At 38.7% G+C, this 26,027-nt stretch overlaps 2 long non-coding RNA genes across 5 annotated transcripts; one reads left to right on the forward strand and one right to left on the reverse strand.

The window, feature by feature from the left end:
- Positions 1-7,372: 7,372 nt before the first annotated feature.
- Positions 7,373-12,347, forward strand: LOC143415722 (uncharacterized). 4 transcript variants are annotated; one of them, XR_013096147.1, is made up of 8 exons: positions 7,373-7,516; positions 7,814-7,892; positions 9,289-9,464; positions 9,563-10,055; positions 10,539-10,700; positions 10,952-11,059; positions 11,165-11,286; positions 11,429-12,347. It is a non-coding gene; the product is annotated as an uncharacterized LOC143415722 (long non-coding RNA). The 4 variants fall into 4 exon arrangements; XR_013096144.1 differs by lacking the exon at positions 7,373-7,516 and having other exon boundaries at positions 7,550-7,892; XR_013096145.1 differs by lacking the exon at positions 7,373-7,516 and having other exon boundaries at positions 7,550-7,892; positions 10,952-10,989.
- A 3,464-nt stretch (positions 12,348-15,811) lies between these two features.
- LOC112432461 (uncharacterized) lies at positions 15,812-18,887 on the reverse strand. Its single transcript, XR_013096117.1, has 4 exons — positions 18,369-18,887; positions 17,179-17,290; positions 16,296-16,453; positions 15,812-15,869 (listed from the first exon to the last, which is right to left on the reverse strand). It is a non-coding gene; the product is annotated as an uncharacterized LOC112432461 (long non-coding RNA).
- Between the last annotated feature and the right edge of the window lie 7,140 nt (positions 18,888-26,027).

A 26,027-nucleotide genomic window follows, 5' to 3' on the forward strand; every position in this document is an offset into this window, starting at 1 on the left:
GTATATATATATATATATACATATATATATATATGTATATATATATATACATATATATATATATATATATATATATATATATATATATATATATTAGGGGTGCAACGATATTCGTATCGATATTGAACCGTTCGATACGCATATGTATCGAACAATACAACATTTGTAATTTATTTTATCAATTTTCCTTCTGACGATGCTGTCTGTGTTGAGCGCTCAGTGAATCTGTGTTCGACTACTCCGCCTAGGCTGCACTGTCCAGCGCAGATCCACTGAGCGCTCAACACAGACAGCATTGTCAGAAGGAAGAGCGCAGGGCAAGCTAGCAAGACAGAAGTTAAGCTCTCCTTGCAACAGGCAAATTGAACCTCATTCAGATCTGGCGTTTGGAATTATTTTGGTTTTCATGTGACGTATGACCCTGAAGGTAAGCGAGTCATGGACTAAAGTAAAACAGTATGTTGGATGTGCCATGCAATGCTCAATTACATTGGTGTGAACTAGTGTGTTAGCGCAGTTAGCTCGTTAACGTGTTGGCCGTCTAGCCCCATGCACGGAGCGATCGGCGGTAGCTCGTTAACGGAGATTTGCCGTGTTGTGGCGTTAAGGTCATTTCAACGAGATTAACCTGAATGCACTAGTGGGAACACAACGAATATGACTGCACATTTACGCCGACATCATCCTAGTGCAAAGACAAAAACAACAAGCATGCTACTAACTTTAGCCGAGTCATTTAGACAGCTGTTAGCACATGATTCTCCTTATAGGGACCTGATATGTTTAATATGCTGCTGAGAATATAGCCCAGAAGAAGCTAGTATAGCTTTTATTTTGGAAAGAGCCATTTCTCTGTAATAAACTCTCTTTTCCAAAGATGAGTGATTCCTCAATCAGATACAGGGCTCGCAATATTGCTAGCCCGACGTCCCGAAGCTAGCGATTTTTTCAGTCGGGCTACCAAAATCTATCTCTTCCCTGCCCGTCGGGCTATTGTAGGAAAAATATATGTCAGTGCTTTTGCATTCTTTCAGAAATGTAGCTGGGTAATTATGTCATTGGCATCGGTGAGCCACTGTCAATATGTGACATATTGAAGTCGCGTTTGAATTTGCGCTTGTTTTTTTGCTTTCACTTTGCAATCGTGCGAACTGTGTATAGAGAGCGACAGCACTGATCTGTGAGTGATGATAATTTGTGCACCAATTCCTCTGACATCGTCTTATTAATCGTTAGCTTACTATGCAAACATGACAAGTGAAATCTCCCGCAGCAAGCTTAAACATGTGAGAGGTTGATCGCGCAGAGAATCGCTGAGCTTATGTGAGTCCGTGTGTAAAAGCATTTCAGTTCTGCTGAGCCAAATAAGACAGGTCAGGGTGAAGAAGTGACAGCCAAAGAAAAGCTTACCACAAAACGGAGAAGTTATGACAAATCAGACTATAAGGCAAAAAGAAAGTGCAGCTTTATGGTTTCATGGACAAAAGAATTTCTGTGGCTGCAATATGATGAGCTAAATAACCAGGGCTGCACATAAGTGGTCCGCAGGTGCGCATTCGCTGTCAAAATAAAAAACACGCACAAGGGTTAGGGTTAAATTTAAAAACTGTACTTTTGAGTTAAAATATATATTTATAATTTTAATAAATGACAAATTAAAAATGCATGAAAATTTTTTTGTATCGAAAAAATATCGAACCGTGACACCAAAGTATCGAACCAAACCGAACCGTGAATTTTGTGTATCGTTGCACCCCTAATATATATATATATGTAGACTTTTGGAGATCACATTCAGATTGTACATATGGGTACATGTAAAAAAGGAAGGTTAGAATTCACAAAAAACTTCAAACATAACCTAACAAGCAGGTGGCAAGAAAGTTATTACAACATAGTAAGAACACATTAGTTAATGTTGATATTATAGTTTATTGCAGGTGAAATAGTAATTTCCAACTGGTAGATCCGTTACCTGTAATTTACGGCTTGGAAAGTAGTAGAAGCATTACCAAATACAATTTAACAATCCCAAGTAGCCGTAAAACTGTAAAACTTTCAACCGCTGCTACTGTTGCATATCTAAGACTTGCTAAATAAGCCATACACTGAGTACTGTATCTATAAGTGTGCTGCAATGGAGTTTTTAAGGGCAAACAAACACACATTTGTGCTCTACTGCTAGGAATGAATTAAAGCCCCTACCTTGCTAAAAACAAAACGTTTTTTCTATGTTTTCAAGACTTTACTGTTTGAATGCCCACTGTTTAGGCATGTGCTATTGGCTATGTTATGGTCACTCATTTTCTGAATGATTATAATTTACTATTTATATTATATATTCTATTCTACTTTTCTACTAATAGAAAATGACACACTGTCTATTGTCATTTAATTCAAGAATTTAATTTAAAAAAAATAATACAATATATTATACAATTAATATCATGAGGTTGAATATTAAAGGTTTTTGGCTTAAAAAACTTGTTTTGCATGTCATGTAGAAGAATCATGAAGTATATTTCCATGGATACAGTAAGACACAAGGTCAAACCTCGTTTTGTAACTCTTTTTGTATTTATAAAAATTTCACTCACCCAATTAACCAATAACAGCTTTCTGTACTGTGCATTATCGAACATAATCACAATTATCGCTTGATAACATTAATGAAAAAGAATAGGCAGATTCTCGAGTTCTATTGCTGTCTGTTGTTACTTCTTGTATCAAAGTAATCCACTTATAGTTGTCAATACGCCCAGAATAAATTAAATAACTTCTAACAGAATCACAGTTTATTTCATGAGCCCATGACTTTTAAAACATTAGTGTTGTCCTAAAATAGTCCCCATACAAATGACCTGTGAGGGACTTTTGTTTGTTTTTCTAAGGCACACAGCCTCATATGTCTTAATGCATGCTCAATCATCCAGGCAAGAAAGTCCCAAAAAGTTGATTCGATTCATCTAGACTTAGGAAAAATGTTTTGTCACTCATCCAAGTGACTTCTTCAGTCTCGTACAGTAATAATTAACTGAGAATGCCTACTTATGTTATAAATCATAAACCACCAGGCAGTTAAAACAGGCAGACAGACATATCAACATATGAGGTAAAAGTACTTAAAAAAAAGCTGAGTTAGAAGAAAGTGTTAAGAAAAGTGAAGCACTAGAGCGACATGAGGAAAAAGCTCTCGATTCTGGTCAATCTTCTTTCTTTGGGGAGTCTGCTGACCACTCTTATCTGGTACACGTTCGAGGACAGGTGAGTGAGTAACTAACTTTGCATTTTACAGATAAAGGCAAGAGGTCACTAGTCAAAGTATTCTGGTCAAAAGTAGCTTATGACACTGTAATAATATTAATAACGATTCTGAAACAGTTGGGAAGCTGTGTAAAAGGCAAATATAAGCCAGAGGTTGCAAAAATACATGATTAATGTATGATTACTTAATTTAAGTAGAAGTACACATTTGTGTTAAAACTACTCTGGTAAAAGCTGAAGCAATGATTCAACTTCTTTGCTCAAGTGAAAGAAGTGAAGAAATGCAGGCTCTGTAATGAACTCAAAGTATAACAGTAGAAGTAGCTATTTGGATGACATTTGTATCAGCGCTCTTTGTTCCAGGCAAACGTTATCACCTACACTAAAGACGTTAGGTTTTTGGCAGTGTTTGTGTCTACATGTCATTCACTCATCATAGACCATCACAGATCACCGCAAATCTTAACCAAGGCAGCTCACTCTCTGGGCATTATTTCCTTATAAGGGAATAGCATTTAATTTTGTATTTATTAGTGTGAATGCTTGAAAAGCATTCACAGTATTGTTCTTCTAATCTTTATTCTTATATTTTATTATCTATTCCGTACGTTTTTTGAAAGCCTACTCCTTCAAAACCGTTCAACTTAGAAAAACCATTCAAACACCATTAGATTCCTATTCTTTTGGACATGATTGCTTGTATTTTTCTCATTTTTAACATTTATATTTTTAATTTTATTCAACTTTATTCAACAAAAATTTCCCATGTATTTCAATGGGGAGACCCTTCAAATTCTCATTCAACTTACTCATTTTTAAACTCTTACTACTTCAACATACGTTCACATAGAGCCACCATTCAAACTTTAAAACGAAGACAAGACATTCAACTATTCAACTTGTATTTATCTTTTCAATATCTATTATACTTTTTCTTCAGTTCCAGTTTAAGTTTCATGATGTTTTTTCACCCGTTTCAGAGTTTATAATGGGTGTGTATGGGACGGAATGTTGGGGCTAGAGTGAGACAGCTCAACTGCTAGAGTGAGAGGAGCAAAAAAAATAATCTTAAAATCTTTTTTAAAACTGCTGCTGTGTCCGCAGCGTTTGCTCTACAGGTATGATTTTACCCTCAAAACGTAGCCATGGCTGTCCTCTTTCATCCAATGTGTTTACTATTGTACTAGGTGTTATGGTTCTTTCATAAATGTCACCAATGCACAGCCTCCTCCCTCCAACTCTTCCATAGACTCTAATGTTAAAATGGCTCAGAAGGTTCGTTTGAAAATCAGAAGAGCATGGTGTCTTTCCACTGTCACCACGTCCATATAATAAACTCCACAGGCATGAAAACTGAGAATTCAGTAGACTAGACATTGCTGTCACTCACGGTGAAAGAATTTTGTCAATACGACTTTTACTTTTCATTTGGGAGCGATTTGTTTCGGCCTGACTTTTCTGTTCATTTTAAGCAGCAAAAGTGAGGCGCATGTCTGTGTACGTGTGTATGGAGCCATTGGGTGCGGTCACTATAGCAACCAGGCTCACACCTGCCTGCTTAACGAGCTCTGCCTGCCACTGTACCAAGATTCATCTTAAGCACTTCTCTTTCAACTGCTGCTGTGTCCACAGTGTTACAGCCATCATTTTACCCTCAAAACGTCGCCATCGTTGTTCTCTTTCCAACACCGTATCTTTCAAAGCTCAGGCATTTAAACTTTTTAAACTGTGTGGATCAAAGTGGAGGGATCACATTTGAGTCATTCAGTGATTCAAAGAATATGACCTTTTAATATTCTTTCAGATGTTTTCTGACTCTAAATGTTCTTTTCTCATTTCTTAGGGTTTTCTAATTTACATTTAAAACATTTTCAGTTTTTTTCCAACTCCTTCTTCTGTGTAACCTTCAGCTTTTAGCAGTTCAGCACCTTTGTTTTCAGGTTAAATTCGTTTTTTTGTTTTTTTTTAATCTCATTCAATATTTTTAACTCAAAATTCAGCAATTAATTCATTTCAGTGCATACATTCAGATTCAAGCATTCACACTGCAGTTTCTTCAGAAAATGCACTTTCTAGTTTATTTTGTTTTCTTTGTTCATTTGAAACAAGTTTTGTAGTGCAGTGAAAGTAAGGTTAGACTCGCATGACATGTTTACTTTGATTACACAACATTGTGGAAGAGTAGGTAATGGATGACATGAATAACTTGAGCATAGTATATAATATTATACTACAGTGTATTCCTAATTAACTAGGCTGCTCATTATTTCTTTTGGCAATACTTTCTTTAAAGTTAGAATGCTCTTTTAGGTGTTGCTGTAGCCCCGGTGAAACATTGAAGATGTTTTTTTTATTCAGCACATAAAAAACAACCAGCACTGCGCTTCCCAAGGTTTCATTAACCCTGCACATAACTTCACTCATGGTGTAACATCTCTTTTTCACCACCACAACAACTCTAAGTCAAATCAACACCACAGCAGAAACAATCTATAACAGCTACAAAACCATAAAAGGTAAATTAAACACAAACTCGTCCTTAAACTCAACATGAAACACAATGTCCCAGAGGCGTGAACATCATGGGTGATCAGGCTTTCTTGTGCCCGCTCCAACTGGCTTTAAAGGGTTAAAGTATGCAGCCTTAATGGTCCTCAAGGGCAGTGTACTCAAAGGCCGCTAAAGCCGGAAGTGTGAGGCTTGTGAAATGGGACGTTCTAGCCTCTGTTGTGCTGCTCAGGTTGCCTAGCAACCATGACACCAACCGCTGGAAACGTTTAATACAGCATTGGTTGACAGAAATGAAGGACAAAATCTTTTGTCCATTTGTTTGTTTGTTTTTACATGAGCTTTGATTAATTTGATAACTATCTGAGGCTGAGACCACAGGACAGTAAAAACATGATTGTTGGGCTTCATTTCTGTACTGAACAGTCATGTAAAGATTAGTTAGTAAATAACAATTAGCTAATGTTGTTCATGAGAGTAAAGTCATCTCACTTTGGTGATGTAAATATAATATGGCCAATATTATATTAATCATTATTAGTTATTACAGCAGTGAACTTGAACTCTGGGTCAAATACTGAGCTTCACTAAAGATTCAAGTTGCAGTTATTTATATTTCCTATCACCTTAAATCTTCATTCAAAGACAAGTATCTTTGACAGTGTATCTATAGATGTATCATATATGAGACAAATATTGTTCCTTTATTATGTTGGCTAAATTTGGCTCAATGCTTACATATATGTGGAAAAAGAAAATGTACGAGCTGTGAAGACCATTTCTGATAAAATGAAGAGTAGGCTGATATATTAAATATTCCTTTATTGGGTGAGAAAATCAGACCATGTCATAACTGCTTCAAGTCATACAGAATAGATATCAGAGCCTTAAACAGGCTGACTTCTGCTAAATGGGTCAAACTGGGCAGAAAGTCTACAAACACATAACATCCTTATAGAATATGATGTAACACTATAGATCAACTTACCTCAGAATATATAAAGCATATAAACAATTACAGGAATATGATGCAACAAACACAGCAGTGCTACTAATCCAAAATACTCAAAGCTTCATAGAACTGAAACAAACATTTATTTTTAGCTCCATTCTGCTGCTGATACATACTTTAGGTTTCTGAATATTAAACTTGTTGCTGCCTTTCATAGTGTGAAACTTGAAGGCCCTGAGTACTTTCTCCCACACTGAAAACACTGGAATGATAAAATTATTTGAACATTACCTAATAAGACTGATTCAGGACAGACAATTAGTTTTTTTTTTTTAACTTTTCTAGCAGTCCTTCACAAACAGGGAACAGTCTGTCTATTCTCTCCATCTGTCAGCTGCTGCTGGCTCTTCCTCCTCCTCTTCCTCACACACTGCTGAGTTTGTCCTGGTGGATCATCAGGGCTGCAAAGCCTCACAGATGATGTGCAGCAGTGGGTCCCTCAGTCTGTCCTCACTCTGGACACTTGCAGTTGTCACACATGGAAATCAAATGTGTGATAAGCTGCAGGAAACACAAGTGTAACTTATAAATACACGTTCATACTTTTACACGTTAAAGTCAGTTTGGCTCGACACCACCGAACCAACACGTTCTCACTCCCAACTCGTCAAACGTGTGACGCATGGTCAGGCTCCCTCTGCTGCACTTATGGACGCGCAGGGTACCCCCCTCGCGTCGGGAATTGACGTGAAGGGTCCTCCGATTGAAGAGATTGCCGCGGAAGAGCCTGTTGTCCGTATATTTATATATTTCCGAAATCACATTGTAGTGACGTATACTGAACACAATAAATTATATAATGTAAACAACTACCTGAGAAACAGGTAGAACGATACCTTTGTATGGTTTATTGCATTTATGGAGGGAGTGATGTATGCTGGGTAATGGCACAGCTAGCGACTGGGTGACTTTATTCACCCGCTTCGGCTGTTATCAGTCCATACAATGGGCGTCATTAGCACAAATCAGTCCCATAGATATCGGCCATCTCCTGCTAGATTGTTCAGAAGGTTGTTCTCATCCATCCAGATGGAGGATCACTAACAGGAGCGTGGAAGACTCCAGAATCCACTCTGGCTGGAATCCGGTGGATATGCAGTGTGTACAGGTAAGACCATTTAAACGGACAGCATTTATAGAATGACTATTAAAAGTCAGCGAGTGTCAGTAATGTTAATGTGGTTATGTTAGTAATACACCGAGTGCTAATATAACAGCTTTAAGATGCATTTGTAGATATTATTACGCGTTTTACCGTCTTTATGGTGCTAGCTTAAAGTTACGGTGTAAACGTTAGCTTATATTGGAGTAAAGCTGTTACTGTTTAAACTATGTTAGCACAGAAATATTAGCTTCTGTCATGACTGATGAAGTTACTAGTTAATAAAGTTTCCAGTAAAGTGTTTAATCGCAGCCACAGATTGACAGCAAATATCTCGATTAGCTTCAGTGCATCTGTAATAAATATGTGCAAGTTTCAGTGCTTCGTTTAAACTGTATGATACTTATACTGACCCAGGGTCAGTGTAAAATACAATCCTAGCTGTGTGAACAAAGCCTGGCTCCTTTAATCCTGCATGACAAACCTCAGGATGCAGGTTATTATTACTCTTTCCTGCTGGCACACCTGTCACACCTGAGAGTCAGTTAGAAACTTACAGTGACGTGGACATCATGCAAAGACTGCCAGACTCTGTAACACTGCAAATGATCAGTGACTCAGGTTAACACTAAACTTTAAACAGTACCTCTGTGTCTTTGTGTGCTGAACATATGCTTAGTTGTGACACTGTTACTGTTCAGTGAATGTTTCTAAAACTAGATGAACTTACTTCAGCGTCAGCAGTTTGAGAAAACAACTCCCTTTACAGGTGCTGATAAGGCCAAGGGCACAAAACAGCATAACCATTGATGCGTTAGGTTTCATAGCGAGACACGTGAAGTGTGGTAGGATCAGTTTGTAACTTCCTCCCTCTTCCTTGGAAAACATAAAGGAGGAGGAGCACAACTTCTGTGGCAGCGCTGACATGACTGAACTGTGATGTTTGATGTGTGTTGGCGCAGTAATAAATAGCTTGATCACAGCTCTTTCTGTGTTGCAGACTTTATTTAAAAAATTCCATGACACCCCCCCCCCCCACCCTCCCACTGTGAAGTGAACATGAATTGAATATTCAGAAGACATTTGTTTAAATAGTTCTACAAATCTGAGCTGTTGGTGTGTCCTTGGATTGTGTGGTAATAATATTAGAGCCTGCAATCTTTCTTACTGAATCTCTACTATGAGTCATGTTACCTGAGATTAATTCTATGTTTACCTGTCAGCCTGGACGAATGTGCTGTGTGAAGGAAATTAAATTAAATCAGATCTGAACTGCGTACATTTAAGGAACCTGTTCATATTTAATATGAACCAGTGATTTTTTGATTGCTGATTCCAAGAGAGTCTTTGTGGAAATCCTGTTTGGCTTTTTGTTATTTTAATTCTCTTCTCTGTTTTCCAGAACAGTTCTCCACTGTCGCTGTCCACATGGGTCAGTGGCACCAAGAAGCACTGTGCTAATGTGGGACTCTGACCAGCAACATCCAGACCCAGACAGCGTTTTCTGTCTCCCAGCTGGAGGTTTTGTTTGTCTGTGACTGGAGAGTCAGATTTTTGTTGAGCTTCACACTTGCAGAGGTAAGTCAGTTTGCAGAGATCCCTACCACCCTGGCTTTTATGTGCTTGATTTCTTATCTGAAACAGTAATATTTCAGTGACTGCTGCTTGTACCACAGGTTAATACACTCTACTGATCCCTGATGGGAGAATCATCAATTTTGGCAACAAAGAAGCCTGGTGGATGTTTGTTTACAGTCTGATGATGGGACATCATGCTCTGCATCTTCAAAGTTTGCCTCCTCATTATTTTTCATACCCAGTAATGTGAAGTATGCTCATATCTACTATAACTGAACCAACCTGGTGCTCTTCATTTATGGAGGCTGTTGAGTCTGAATGTTGGATGTTGTGTATCTCGTGTTCTCTGGGCTTTGTTGTCCTCAGTCTTTTTGCAAGATCAGAAAACAAAACCAGGAGGCGCGTAAATGTTTCTTCTCCATGATGTTTCTTCAAATGTTTCTTCTGGATGATGATAAGACTGTGACACGGGATGCCACCTTTGGTCTTGTGATGAAGCAAAGTTCAGGAAGAAGTGTGATTAAATGGTACCCACATGTGTGCTGCTGAGAAGGATGTACAGGGGCACCTGCAGCCAAATCCAAGCCTCAGGTTAGTTGTAGTTGCAGAACGCTATAGACTGAGACAGCTGAGGCATCAAATGTTTGATTAAACGGATGAAAAAGAGAAGTTTCTTCCCTATAATTATCACTTCTTAAAATCTGTAGCAGCTTCAAGTCTGTCAGCGTGTTGAGCATGCTCAGAATGTGACAATATATTTTTGTTCAATATTTAATTTCTTTCAGTTGCAATTGTTAAATGAAAAAAAAGTAAAAATATATTCTTATAATTTAGCAAACTAATTTATCAAAAAAATATACATATATCTGTATTAGTTTTAATAAATTAATTTGACACCTGTATGGAAAATACCATATTGTATTCATACAGAATCAGTTTGGTATCATTGTTTGTCTGCTCACTGATTGTTGAAACTAAGAGCTGCTTTGATCTGTTTGATCTAAAGTATCCAAAGTTGAGCTCTGATGTTTCGTCACCCCTGTGTGTGATATGTGATTTCCTACATGCTGGCAGAGCAGAGCAGCAGTTTGTGCTCACAGATGGTGACGGTGTGGAGAGACGGTGGTGTTTCCTCAGAAGAACCAGCAGAGTCACAAAGGACACCAGTCCATCTCACCACCGTGACTCGCTGACTGATGCTCGTCTGCACTGCACAGAGGAAATCAGCTGACCGAGGTTTGTCCAGTGACGTGTTCTGAATGTATATTTGTTTTATGCTTACAGATGTGTTTTTCTTGACAGAGGCTCTGCAGAGGTTAGACAAAGCAGAGATAACATGTGCTTTACATTTTACTGTGATTTATTGAGATATTTGTTGCCTGATGTTCAGCAGGAATGGAGAAATAGAATCAAAGGGAGATGTTTTTGATGTTTTTGTAATGATGTAAGTAAATCTTCAATATTATTTATTTGCTTGGTTATATTAGGAGTGTTTCTGAGTGAGGGGGGAGGAGTCATCATCCAGGTAAAGTGACGTAGATCAGTGGATACACTTGTCTCCCCTTTAAAGGAGACGGTCCAAGTCATCCTTAAATGTTAGTGCTTTCAAATACACAAACATTTTTAAAGGACAGAAATGAACATCCAACTTTGACTGTAACACAAAATAAATCTTTGCATATGTGTTTTCAAACTCTCAGATGGGCAGCATATCAGTCTTGGACTGTCTAACCTGCCGGAGCAGCACTGAATAACCACCACACATGAGCATGTTCCTGCAACATTCAGCATCTGATCCTTCATCTGTGTGCGTCTGCTTTTGGTAAGTAGAGTTACCCAACTCCAGTAACTCTAAACACATGCCATCCATTTCTAACGGCCTGGTTACTTCCTGTCAGTTACTTTAGAAACCATGTGGTCACCTGACCTAACACTGTTTCTTCTTCTTCCCCTTAATGTTCAAGTGTCACATGTCAAACAGCTGGAGAGGAAACTACACCAGTGTACTGGGATGTTTCACCAACACGTGCCAGATGCTGTTCCTTCATGGTGACATCACCAGAGACAGCCCCGCCCACCTCAGGACCTCGCCATTGATCATGATGATTATAATGATGACAGCGAGCAGAACTAAGACTGTAAAAATCCACGACCAGAATTTTTCTTTCTAATTATTCATGAATACTGAGAGCCTCTTTCTGTGTTTTGTCTGTTTTGGGGTTGTTTTTTTTACCTCATTTGTTACTAACAAAGTTCACAAACTCACACAGTTTACATTCTGTATGTTTCCATCTTTACCAGCCACACTCTAACTGCAATTAAGAAAATAATCCTTAGAAATCGTCGTTTTTCTCTTTTGTAATTGATGATAATTCAGTGAATATACTGCACTGCTTCCTTCTATTGCGTCACACATTGCTTTAAGTTTTTCAGTGTCCAGTTATTTTTTACTGCTGTTTGAATTCTCTGTATGTTTGACCCTGTAGACCATAGGTGTCAAACTCTGGCCCGCGGGCCAAATTTGGCCCGCAGCCTAATTACATTTGGCCCGCGAAGCCATACCAAATTACTATCAGAGCTGGCCTACTGGTATTATACAGCTAATATATATATATTGTTTAGTATTCGGCTTTGCTTGTTCCATATTCAGTTTTTCAGCAAAACTTGTTTGAGTCCATAACAAAAGATTCATTCTTATATCTGGAGGAAGATTTTTTTTCAATAAATATTAACGTTAGCCCGCGACTTTGTTCCAGTTTTGAATTTTGGCCCACTGTGTATTTGAGTTTGACACCCCTGCTGTAGACTGTTTGATGGACTGCTTGTCTTCCTGTTTGTAACCGCCGCCTGTTTTTTAATAAAGATTTGGATTTCTGACTTCAACACAGCCTCTGCGTGTCCTCCCTTTGTGTCCTCTTCCTCTGTGAATGTGTTGCATGTGTCACAGATTCCTTTTATTAACAGCTTTCCCACAGTGAGTTGCATCAGCATTCATTCACAGCACATTTCAGAAGGATTCAGATTAATACAGTGATCTTACAGTCAGAATGATCCTGACAGAGTGCCACTGTAAATGATCTTTCATCAGGTACATTTTAAAGTTCAGTATTTCAAAGCAGGAGTTATGAAGACTCATGCTGGCATTAGGACTAATAATATGTACTTACAAAGTCAAAGTTTTTTAATTATGCTAGAATATTGGAAGATAATCAACTTTTAGTGTTTTCCGCATATTAATTATTCTGAAATAGAGACGGTGACCCTAACTGTACAGAAGCACTAAACAGCTGACAATAACAGACATCATTGGCCTGAGCTGTCATGCACAGTGAGTCTGATCCTTTGCTGTGAGAGTCTGACAAGCATGTTTCTGGTCAGTTCGGAAGAAATAATATCACAATGTTGATCTTTCTTTCAATATTCCTTCTCTTTTACAACATAAACTGTGATCAAAGGTACTTATGTTCACAGCATGTAATAATACTGACAGTCCAGGGCATTGTGGTCTGTTGAGCTAGGGTTAGGGTTAGCAATTCAGACATATGTAATCAATATTAAACGTCTCTGACGTGGGCCCCTGTCCGCAGTGTTGGGAAATCCATACCAGGCTGGAACGAGTCAAGGTAGGTGAGCATCCACGAGAAGACACAGCAGATGCATCCTACTAATACTGACAGGACCAGGAGACTCCAGAAACCGAGCATCTTCTCTTCAGTGCCATCCACTCCTGTCACCCTCTCTGCCCGCAGCTCTTTGAGTATGGGGTAGATAAGGGCGCAGAGAAACCCTTATTACTAATTCGTATTATAATTCAATTTTCATGAAATATTCATATTCAGTATCGGTCCTTTTATATTATAACCACGTATCCACCCAGGCTCATGGTGGGGCAGGGCTCTGTCCTGGGATGCTTGAGTACAAGGTAATGTACACCTGACCAGGTATCCAGTCTGTCAGAATTGTTTTCAATATTTGGTTCAAAAACATGAGTGACAACAGAAATCCAACTAGGATTCTTGCATATGATGAATGAAGTCTGTCTTTGACTGTATTGTCCAGCTGATCCATCAAACCCCCAGCAGGTGAACCTTATTCATGACATAACACGGCAACAATGTAAAAAATGAAACAGCAACAGTCTAAATGTAAAGTGCATTCTAAAGTCCTCTTCAATAAATCATATGCAAAGAGTCATTCAGGACTGTAAAACGTGAACTACAGAACCCAGAGTCTTCATCATTAAATCTCTGGTTGCTTCATTTTTCTATCCTATATCAGATACTTTAAGGTTAGGTTAGGTAAACTTGCATTCTCATGGTGAGGCAAAGTGCTTTATGTGTGTGTGTGCGCGTGTCATGAACGGCTATAAAGGGCCTATAATTAAAGAACAAAGCGGGGTTTGAGTTCGAGTTGCGGCAGACTGTCACTACTTGTAAATGGAACGCAGCCTTCCTGCGGCGGACAGCTAATAACAGGAATCGGACGCGGTCCACCCAAGTCCACAGCAACCACCATAGCAACCACCTAGCATTACCTTAAAAACATATTCTGTCTTCATAACTATCAAAAACATGAAATGATTTGCAAAGTGTGAAAGTGTTACAGCTGCAGAGAGCTATGGCGGTATCTTTGGAAGCTGTTTACATAGCTAATAATATACGATGTAACCATGGAGACAGTCAGTCACGTGAGCTAGCGATGCACGTTTACTACAGTGAATAAGGTGATTGCGTGCACAGCGTCCACATGCTGCAGAGGGTAAAGACATTACTTCAGTATTGTTTTATATTGATATATATTTGCCTTCTGTTGACCATCACCTCAGGTTCACCATCACAGTTTCAGCAGACAGATGCACACTGTCTAAATATCAACACATTCAAAAACTCATGTCTCAGAAATAAGCACAGCTGTTCATGTTTGTCATTAGAGTTTTATTTGTAAGAAAATTATGAACTTCATATTGTGCATCAAATAAAAGAACATTTCACAACTCTGAGTCAACAGAAACAGGTAACAGAAATGTCTCTAATGTAGACGTGTACAGTGTAGTGTAAGCATTAAAAGATCATAAAAGGAAACACTAACATTCATGTGAAACTAATTGTAATAAAAATGAGCAGGTGCTTTATAGATGTAAAAGAAAGAATCTGAAAACAACACTTTTTTGGTCTAAGTGATCAAAGTAGAAAACAGAACTGATGTTCAAGAACAAACCGTAGCTGCACTAATATTACACATCTCCATTGTTGTGGTGAACAGACATGTTGCTTTTAAAACCACAGTGTGTGACCGTGACTGTTCACTGAGACCATGAACGCCACTTCGCTGAAGCCTTCGCCTTCTTCTTCTTCTTCTAAATTGGAAGCAGAAGGAGCATGAGCTGCTTTGATCTACTGAAAGGAAAAAGCAGAACATCTGAGCTGAAACCAGTCAGCTGAAATCATTAAGATAGAAACAATCGTTCAATGCAGTGTCTCGGGTGGCTTAGCCTGTTACAACTGTTGATACAAGCTAAATACGGTTAACACACAGTGTCAGGGAGCTCCAGTGTGGGAACTAGTGGCTTTAGGTTTGTAGTCATTTAACTTTCATCCATTCATTCATTTAATTCAGGAGGAAGAAATGCCAGGTCGGTGCAGGCTGGTTACATGCATTTGGTCCCATGCTGTCTTTAACTAAATGACTTGGTTCATTTTATGGCTGGGCTGTATGTGGGGTTATATCATGTTATTTGGGCAGGAGTACCTGTCCTCTGTTAGACTTAGAAAGTTTCTCCATAAGTAGAGCTTCTAACTCTTCTAGCACATCTGTGGCTGACAGCTTTTTGGTGGCTCTTTTTACCCCACACTGGTTGTGAGTGTGTAAATAGCCCCACTAGTTCTTTTGGGTTGCAGTTAACTGGGGAGGAAGAGGTGGGTCTGCCATGACTAGATGAATAACAATTATCTGGGATACATAAATTTCATAATGCATGCATATATCTCTATAAACCTGCCTGAGGGCTGCCATTTTTACATTCAGTTATTTCTTTGTTGAATCTAAATAATGAATGTGTTACAGTTAAACTGACACTGGTCAGTGTAAATGGCTTATTGGGACACAGAAACCTTTAAATTAAACCCTATCACCTGATATCGAGTGTCAAACAATATCAAAGCTGTAAACGCTGTTTACAGTCAGAATTTATAAAACTATAAATAAATGTAAATAAATTCAAACAAGTGAGCTTTTCTCTTTGTGCTGAATATCAACACTGTGATTTCTTAGACTGTAAGCTTTACTTTAGCACAACCAGTTGTAGAAGCTGCCACTCCAAAAGTCTTTTGATAACAAGAAAAAAATACCTTTTCAGTCCATGGCCTGAAGTTCTTCTCTGACATCTTCTGCAATCAGCTTTGTCTGCTGGTTTGAAGACAATAAACCACAAAAAAGATGATTTAGTCGCTTTGTCTGCGTCATGCAGCTCAAATGTGTCGTGTAACGACGTTGAATAGCCGTCGTTATCCCTCTGCTGCATCAGTAGGATTGTACTGTACAGCATCTCATTGATATGTGAGGAATGCTAATGTAACACGATAACAGACTTACATCATTAAAACATAAAGGACAGGAGATATTTAGATATTCTTATATTTATATTACATTTTATAGCTGACGGATATTACTAAATAGATAGAATTTACTAAATAGCTGGATGAACATGAAAAATATGTCTATAATAACAAATGACCATGAGAGCCAGTAGAATTAATTCAACTGGACACTCGAAAGACGTCCTTAAATGCTCTTTAAGTGGCAGAACAGACGAACAAACAGTTAATTGCTTACTTGAGATGAAATCTGCTCAGCTACTTTGAAAACAGCTTCTAACTGGTTCCTCCTTTAACAGGATGACGGCTCAGGGGTAAGGCCATCATGCAGTCCAGCAACCTTTATGGTTCTGCTTTGATTCACCAGGAACTATTAGGGAAACCTTCCAGCGCCTCCTGTGAAAGACACAGGCATAAACACACAAACATTTATTAACATGTTCCACAGTCTTCCAGTTTGATTTTCTCATCCTGTGGACAACAACGTACATGGATGCAGGTTTATTGTTAACTTTTGTAAGGTTTATTTAGTGAACATATCCAGCTGCAGCTCCACTGTGATCCTGAACTGGATAAGCACTTAAGAAAATGTCTCAATAAATAGACAAACATCAACTTACTATATTTATCCAAACAGACGGGACCAATAATGCTTCACTGAGTCAGAGACTTTAACGTCTTTTCTATGTAAGAATGTCTCGTGCTGATAGACCTGCAAACTTGACAACAAAGGTTTTTCAGACTGCATGTAGCTGTCCTCTATGTCAGCTCACACATTTACATTTATGTCACACTTATTTCTGCTTTCCCATTTTATAATTATTACTTACATTTTGATTAGATACCTTGAGTTTGTAAATGATCAGATTACATAATTGGAATACAATGTATCCAATTCAAGGTCGCGGGAGGATGAAGCCTATCCCAGCTGATACAGGACAAAGACAGGCTGCCAGTTTATTGCAGGGCTAACACAATATGTGTAACAGAAAATCCACCTAAATGTTTGATATTTCTTATAATAATCATAATTATGACTATTATTTAAAGGTTTCTTTATAAATACATTTTGATTTTTTATAACCTCTAAAATATAAACCTGAGCCGTTTCAGATTCTGACCTCTGACCTCAGTGACCTGGCTGTGTCCTCACTGCAGCTCCCTCTTGGAAGTACATCTGCTTCTTGTCTTCCCCCAGTGATGACCGCCTGCCCTTGATATCACGTACTGTACCTGAGGAACAAAAAAGGACAAACACTTGCCTTCATTTAAGAAGTACATTCATACAGAGGTAATCTATGGAAACACACTAGTTCAACCTTTGGGAGGAATCAGTTCCTGTGAAACATTTCTGTAAATGAACATCATGTGGAGAATGAATGAAATGAGTTCTTCAGGTGACTCAGCAGTCCCACACTGACAAATGAAATCTAGTTAAACTATTAAGCATATTTGCTCTTCTGAAATCTGTGTTAAACAACAACAAACATAAGTTAGTAACAAAAATACAGCTGAGTAGAGGCTTTACAAACCACCAGCAGCCATAATGCTGAATTTTAATCTTCAAATGTTTCTGAGCCGTCTTCAACCTGCTTTTAACACATTAAAGTCCCACAGTCAATGCAGCCTGACTCAATCCTAGATGTTCAGCACACACAGAGAGACACAGAGGTACTGTTTAAAGTTTAGTGTTAACCTGAGTCACTGATCATTTGCAGTGTTACAGAGTCTGGCAGTCTTTGCATGATGTCCACGTCACTGTAAGTTTCTAACTGACTCTCAGGTGTGACAGGTGTGCCAGCAGGAAAGAGTAATAATAACCTGCATCCTGAGGTTTGTCATGCAGGATTAAAGGAGCCAGGCTTTGTTCACACAGCTAGGATTGTATTTTACACTGACCCTGGGTCAGTATAAGTATCATACAGTTTAAACGAAGCACTGAAACTTGCACATATTTATTATAGATGCACTGAAGCTAATCGAGATATTTGCTGTCAATCTGTGGCTGCGATTAAACACTTTACTGGAAACTTTATTAACTAGTAACTTCATCAGTCATGACAGAAGCTAATATTTCTGTGCTAACATAGTTTAAACAGTAACAGCTTTACTCCAATATAAGCTAACGTTTACACCGTAACTTTAAGCTAGCACCATAAAGACGGTAAAACACGTAATAATATCTACAAATGCATCTTAAAGCTGTTATATTAGCACTCGGTGTATTACTAACATAACCACATTAACATTACTGACACTCGCTGACTTTTAATAGTCATTCTATAAATGCTGTCCGTTTAAATGGTCTTACCTGTACACACTGCATATCCACCGGATTCCAGCCAGAGTGGATTCTGGAGTCTTCCACGCTCCTGTTAGTGATCCTCCATCTGGATGGATGAGAACAACCTTCTGAACAATCTAGCAGGAGATGGCCGATATCTATGGGACTGATTTGTGCTAATAACGTCCATTGTATGGACTGATAACAGCCGAAGCGGGTGAATAAAGTCACCCAGTCGCTAGCTGTGCCATTACCCAGCATACATCACTCCCTCCATAAATGCAATAAACCATACAAAGGTATCGTTCTACCTGTTTCTCAGGTAGTTGTTTACATTATATAATTTATTGTGTTCAGTATACGTCACTACAATGTGATTTCGGAAATATATAAATATACGGACAAAAGGCTCTTCCGCGGCAATCTCTTCAATCGGAGGACCCTTCACGTCAATTCCCGACGCGAGGGGGGTACCCTGCGCGTCCATAAGTGCAGCAGAGGGAGCCTGACCATGCGTCACACGTTTGACGAGTTGGGAGTGAGAACGTGTTGACCGAACAGAGGCAGCAATATAACATAGCTAACATTAACAGTGCAGTGAATCCTGCTTGTGCCGTGATATTCAGGACTGCAAACCGAGCAGCATCACTGACTTTCAGCTTGTTGTGTTTGTGGATATATGACTGACTTTGATTATCCATTCTCTGTGAGATTAAGCTCAGCTATTGAACGACGTATATTTTAAAGTAAAGGCTTTAAAACCAAGTTAGTACAAACATCACTAATGTCACATAACTGTGCCGACATGTGGCCAACAGTAATGTTTTAATGTTCTTCGTTATTAAACATTTGCACATAAATAAGTGACATAAGTAAATAAGTGACATAATATTCAGTACTTACTTTTAAACGTACTTTTAAAAGTTTACTCTTTGGCCGCCCCGCTTCAGCTGTCCGCCTTTTTATGGAGGTGTGCTATGAAGTCTGGGATATGTTGGGCCATGAAGGATACACCGACACATCCTTAAAATTCAGGGAAATGAAAGACGCATTTGAGGGCCGCATTTCGAGCAGCCTTTGAATTGGGGCAGCCTTTGTTACGTTGCTGTGACGTAATTGGCCTTAAAATGTGGCCTTTAAGGCTGCAGACCCTGAATTAGGATACAGCCATTATCTTTCTGTGTCCTTTCTGTGTCCTAACTTTCTTCTGTCCTCTGTCCTCCCCTGTTCAGTGTCTTCCTGACGGTTGTCTCCCTGATGGTTGTCTTTTGTTCTTCGTCATGTTTCCATGCCTCGACGGTGCCAGGATTTTCCATGTTCAGTTTTTTTTAAATCCCGTTCAAGGTTTTGTTCTGTCTTTTGTGTTTAGCATTTAGTCCCAGTTTGGTTCTTCTTAGTTTCTCCTCAGTGTGCATCTGCCTTTAGTTTTTGTACCCTTTTCATCAGCCTTATTAAATGGCTCACTTTTTGTTAATATTAAGTTTTGTTCGCGTTCCTTCGTGTCTGCATTTTGGATCTTGGTTGACTATGGCAATCTTTGAATAACACAAAGTTGGTATACTTGAGTTAGTTTTTCAAAATTTTGAGAAATATGACTTAATCTGATTAAAAAATCTATCAAATGAATTAAGACATTAAGTGTAAGTTTTACATTTCCAAATACTCATATATCCATTTAATATTATTTTAAATATGTAAGACTGGGATTTTTGTCCTACAGGTTGATAACAACAAGTATCAGGCACAATAAATGAGTTAATATCACAAATTACCTCCCAACATATGTAAACAAAAGAACAAGGAAACTGAAAAAAAAATGGGTTCAAGAAAGGGTAACTTTTTTATCTCTTTTATTTGTCACAGTTATGTGGAATTTCACCCACCGTCTCCTCAAAGAGATGCCCCAAAGCCCTCTGAACTTTGTAAAGGTTGCAAGTAAGAGCAAAAACTGACATAACTTTTTCCTTCATGTCAGCCCTGAATGGGTGATACTTCTAAATATGTACCTGAATGCTTGTGCATTACAGGGAAGTCATCGATAAAGTAAAAAAGCTCTACAATCAAACATGGAAAAAGCATGAGGAGAATTCCCACAGATTCAGGTAAGATCAGACCCTTAAAGCCTTCTAATATTCTGATATAATAATTTTTATTTCCTTTTAAATTCTCTGGAAAAAAAGAAAATGAAAAATGTTTGTAAAGGAAAGACCTGGACACTAAAACATTGTTTCCACAAAAAACCTATCATTGTCACGCTTTGTGTTTATATATATATTTATTATTATTATTATTATTATTATTATTATTATTATTATTTGATAAAACTATATTCTGCGTGAATGATACTCACTTAAACCTTTTTAGTTCAAAACATCAAGCTGAACAGAATTAGCTCTCTGGGATTTCCTTACATGGACATTTTAACTCACTTTGGCACGGACTGCCTATAGCTAGTATGTGAGTTTGAGCAAACACCACATTAATGGCAGACTATAGAAACCACTCAAGATAAAGCCTCAGACAAAGTAGCATTATTCCTAAAGGTCTTTAAACCAGATCTTGTGCTAACTTTCTAAAGTCTAAAATGTTGCTGGTGTCAGATGACAGGTTTTTTTGCCATTTTTTTCAATATCTGTAACTCCCTTAACTCCTGAACCATTTGTTGAATTGACAGAACTCCAACTGTTCCTGAATTTTTCAGTGACATTAGGGTCGTTACAGTAATCCCACACAGCAGCAGCCCAAAGAAGATGAATAATTGTTGAAAGAAAAGAGAGTGAGTGAGTGTGATGGCGCTCTACAGAAAACAGACATTTTATTGGGCATTTGGGTTCTTTTTTATTGTTTTTAATCATTTTGTTTTCAGTATTTTCTGTGTTATTTGCCAAGAATTGGATGCAGTGCTCTGCTTGTAATTACCAAAATGACCCTGCTATCATTGGGGAAAAAAGCAAAGAGTTATGGTAAATGGCCTGTATTTATATAGCGCTTTACTAGTCCCTAAGGACCCCAAAGCGCTTTACATATCCAGTCATCCACCCATTCACACACTGGTGATGGCAAGCTACATTGTAGCCACAGCCACCCTGGGGCGCACTGACAGAGGCAAGGCTGCCGGACACTGGCGCCACCGGGCCCTGGTGGTCAGTAGGCAACGGGTGAAGTGTCTTGCCCAAGGACACAATGACCAAGACTGTCCAAGCCGGGGCTCGAACCGGCAACCTTCCGATTACAAGGCGAACTCCCAACTCTTGAGCCACGATCGCCCCACGATACTTTAAAGAACCATTGAAATTTTTCAAGTGTGACATTTTTACAAAATGTCATACTTGACATACTTGGTCCAAATGAAAAAAACAACAACAAAAAAAACCTCTCCGTGAATCGCTACCTTATTGTGGTGGAGGGGTTTGTGTGTCCCAGGGATTCCAGGGGCTTTTGCCCCTGGTAGGGTCTCCCATGGCAAATTGGTCCTGAGTGAGGGACCAGACAAAGAGCGATTCAGAAGACCCTTTTGAGTAAAACATCGAGGGAACAGTTTATCCTGCCCGGGACAGGGTTACCGGGGCCCCGCCCCGGAGCCAGGCCCGGGGAGGGTACACTGAAAAAATGGGAATTGGCAGGCTTTTGGATTTGCACAAATGAATTTAGTTAATGCTACACAAGCCTTTCATGTTTCTCTTATTTACATTATTGAATAAAGTACCATTTACGTAATTATAAACAATACTGAAACTACTCATTTTTCTTGCATTGATATAAAATGACTAAATTAGTATACTAAAACCATTGTAATCATGTTTGACCACCAACGGAAATGATGTAATATATTCAAAGACAGCAACTAAATATGATTGGACAATCACATAAGCGCGGCCTTTATACAAAAACATTATTCAAGGAGAGCGCAATTGACCGCCAGTTTCTGGAAGACTGTTAAGCCACATGCAACCTTTGGCACTGCGTTAGTGGGCATAGTGAGAAGGTAAGTAAATTAAATACATTTGTTTTACTTGGGGATGTTTTCACAGAATTATTTTGTTGCGTGCTGGGAAAAAAGTTATCTGTAATGCTTTTCGTACAGCATGCACCAAAATGCACTTTTTCCTTTTCTTTTTACACTACTAGCTAGTGTTGGTATTAGCTACACGACTATAGCTGAAAAATAGTCTAACAAAGTGCACATAGTCGGGAGAAAGCGGCTGTTATCGGTCGGATTTGGAATGTGGCAGAGAACACTGGGTTGTTAGTGGCTTAACAAGCTCATGAAATCTCACCGAGAGAGCGCAATAGTGTTTGTGTTACACTGCTAGTCATTGCTACAGTGGCTAATTGCTGCAACCGTCAGAGTTTAGCAAGCTGGGATTGCCACTGTGAGATATGTTAATTCTGGTGGCTGACACACACGCAAGTCATAACAAGAATCCGTCCACACGTACACAGATATTTTTGAAAATGGAGATTTCCCATTTTAGTTAAAAAAAAAATAAAATCCCATCCATGCTGCAGTCTTGAAAAAATATCTCCGTCCACACACCAAATCCTAGTGTAACAAACAGTGTAGAAATGTTGGTTAATCAGAAGTCTAGAAGCCTGGGAGCGGAAGGAGTAAACAGTTTTGTATACTCACAAAACTTTGAGGTAATTCTGAAAAGTTTTCGTGTTTTTTCTAGAAAGGCAGCTAATTTTGTGTTACCTTTGAAATGATGAAGGCATTTGAAATGTTAATAACTAAAGACAGTATTTTGGATTTTGTGTCTCTCGCTCTCATGGCCAGGTTCACAACGCTATGAAATACGACTGGTGTAGACTCACAACTGGGGAATGCACAAAATTCATACAGCATACAGAAATTTAATAAAAATAAAATGTTTTCGCAAAACCAACTACAAAGTTGGCGTAGGTATTTAGGTTGTGAGAGCGTCCATGTTAAATGTATAAGTTCACCCTGACGCCTGTCTTTCTTAATGGAGGCACAGTAACTGCGTATGTATATGTAAGTGTGTAAAAACTGCAAACAGTAAGATTAACAGCAACTGTATTTTGCCAGTATCTGCTACTGAAGAAATTAATCTCACAGCGTGACGTCTAAAAAGGCGTTGCGTGAAAATCTCAGTTTTCAGTGATACAAAATCCCGTTTGTGTGGACGAAAGACCCAAATGCACAGAAAAAGCTGCGTTTTCAAAAATACCTTGTGTGTGTGGATGTAGACTTAGACTTGGGTTTAAGAACCTTTGCCCATGAATGCCAAATCAGCTGTCATAGTCATTGTTTTAGGTGAAGTGCCCCTTACTTAACTATTATCTTATTCAAGCCCAACTAATACAGATATCTACAAACAGATACGTACATTTGTTCAATGGAGCATGCTCCCAGCACCCCAAGAAAAGCATGGCCAATAAACAGTGGTTCTAATTGTCTAATTAAGTTCTGGATTGTGAATTTTCCAATACTGTCCAAACAAAAGTTACAACCTTTTTGGGGTTTTTTTTTAGTTTGTTTGGAACATATGTGAGCTGCTTCTCAAAACATTATGTATAAATGAGCAAAAGATTGGCACTTTAATGTTCTGCTTGTTGGGAATAACTTTTTTTAGTAAAAGTTAATGTTGTTTGTGATGGTGGCATTTTTTACTTTTATGATTACACATGTCTGGAAAATGAAGTTATATTCTTGTTATGTGCAAATAACATCAATGTTATTGTATACGTAGATTAGCATAAAGAAACAAAATAAATCTTCAATGTTGGCGTCCAATTTTAAGCGTGTGTGTGTGTGTGTGTGTGTGTTAGTTATCTCTGAATCTGACGTAATCCTCTGGATATTGAATGAGCTGACTCTTGATTATCTGTGTCTTACAGGGTTAGGTCAGAGCGTTCTCACTCCCGAGGCGTAACATGTCGACGTTTTGTCACGTCCCGCGGCGTTCCTGAGGAACGCGAAAGGAGACCTTCGGCGTTCTTATGGTACGCGGCGGGTTATTGCTGGAATCCAGTGCAATGACGCTCCCGCGGTAGTAGACGTTCCAGCCCTGTATTTCAGCCCTAAACCTAACCTTATCCCTAGCCCTGACCATAACCTTATTCCTGACCTTAACCAGGACTTTAATGATGTTAAATAGCGTGTTTCTAAGCGATTTGAAGAAAAAGAGCGAACATGTGTAGGTTCAGTCCAGACGGTTCTCATATTTCCTCTTTTTCCGAGGTCGTCATTTAGGAACGTGGTGGGTAGCCGAAAACGTAATATGGTGACGATTTGTCACCTAGCGTAAAATGTTACGCTTTGGGAGTGAGAACGGGTTGGTTAGGTGGTGCTGGGAATGTGGAGTTGTAAGGGGTGCACAGAAACGGTATCAAGTCGTTCCAAGCTTTTGCATCACTAAAGATTAAAACACCCACATTTTGGACGTCGTTCTCACTTTCCATGTACATACCTGCATTGTCCATGCACCTTTAAATGCCCTTATTGTCTATCAAAATAAAATCCACAGCACGGGGGTCACTACCAAAAAAAAGGCGATTTTCAGTTGCCACCTTTGCGAATGCAATGATTTAGCATCAGAGCGTGATTATTTTGCTCACATATATGCGCATCTTAAAAGAAATGAGACACTTACTTGTATATTTCTAGGCTGCAACTTTAAAACAAACATTTACTGTACATTTAAATCACACAAAAACCGTAAACACAGACATTATACACCAGGTGATTTTAAACGAGGTATAGTAAGAACAGGAATCGCACCTACAAATGAATTTGAGGAAAATAGTCAGGAGTTTGTAGATCAGTTGGATACTGTCATTCCTTCACATGGTCAGTGTGATACTGAGGACTTGCAAAAAGTCATAGAGCAAAGTTTTGCAACTACTCTGCTAAAGCTGGAGCATTTGGTCCATGTGCCAAGCACAGCTATTGATGTATTTTTAGAGGAACTCTATCATTTGATACGGTCGGCACCTGTACCCTTATCCTGTGATATTGTGACGAATATCTTTAATCAAAGAAACCTCCCCATTGATAAAGATCTCATTACAGAAACTATTAATGCAGTTTTTTCAGGTAATCCTGTACTAAGGTCCATTCAAAAGGGTGGTCCGCTAAGCACAGCATATCTGCGTAAGCAGTATTACAAGGAAAATTTCTGTGTTTTAGAACCAGTTGAATATATACTTGATGCTGAAAAGAAACACAGTTTCCAATATGTCCCATTGCTGAAATTGTTACAGCAGCTGTTGAGTAGAAAAGATGTTGTTGATGAAGTTGTGAAATGCCATAAACAACAGGTGGGAACAGACTCTACTGGGTCATATCATTACAGGTCTTCAAGTGATGGTTCCCTATTTAAGGAAAACTTTTTCCTTTCTGGAGAAAATCTAAGGATTTCCCTACGTTTTTATGTGGATGACTTTGAAGTCTGTAACCCCCTTGGTACCTCACTGAAGAAACACAAGCTTTGTGCCATTTATTGGGTTTTGACTAACTTGCCTTCAGGATCTCATTCCTCCTTATCGTCCATCTACTTGTCAGTGTTGTGCAAAACCACTGACGTTAAAACTTATGGTTATGACAAAATCTTGGAACCTCTTCTACAGGATCTGAAAACTCTTGAAGAACATGGCATTTATGTTCCACTATTAGGAGAGTCAGTCAAAGGTACAGTCGTAAGTGTAATCGCAGATAACCTT

This window comes from Maylandia zebra, unplaced genomic scaffold (assembly GCF_041146795.1).
Source record: "Maylandia zebra isolate NMK-2024a unplaced genomic scaffold, Mzebra_GT3a scaffold02, whole genome shotgun sequence".
Taxonomy (NCBI): Eukaryota; Metazoa; Chordata; class Actinopteri; order Cichliformes; family Cichlidae; genus Maylandia; species Maylandia zebra.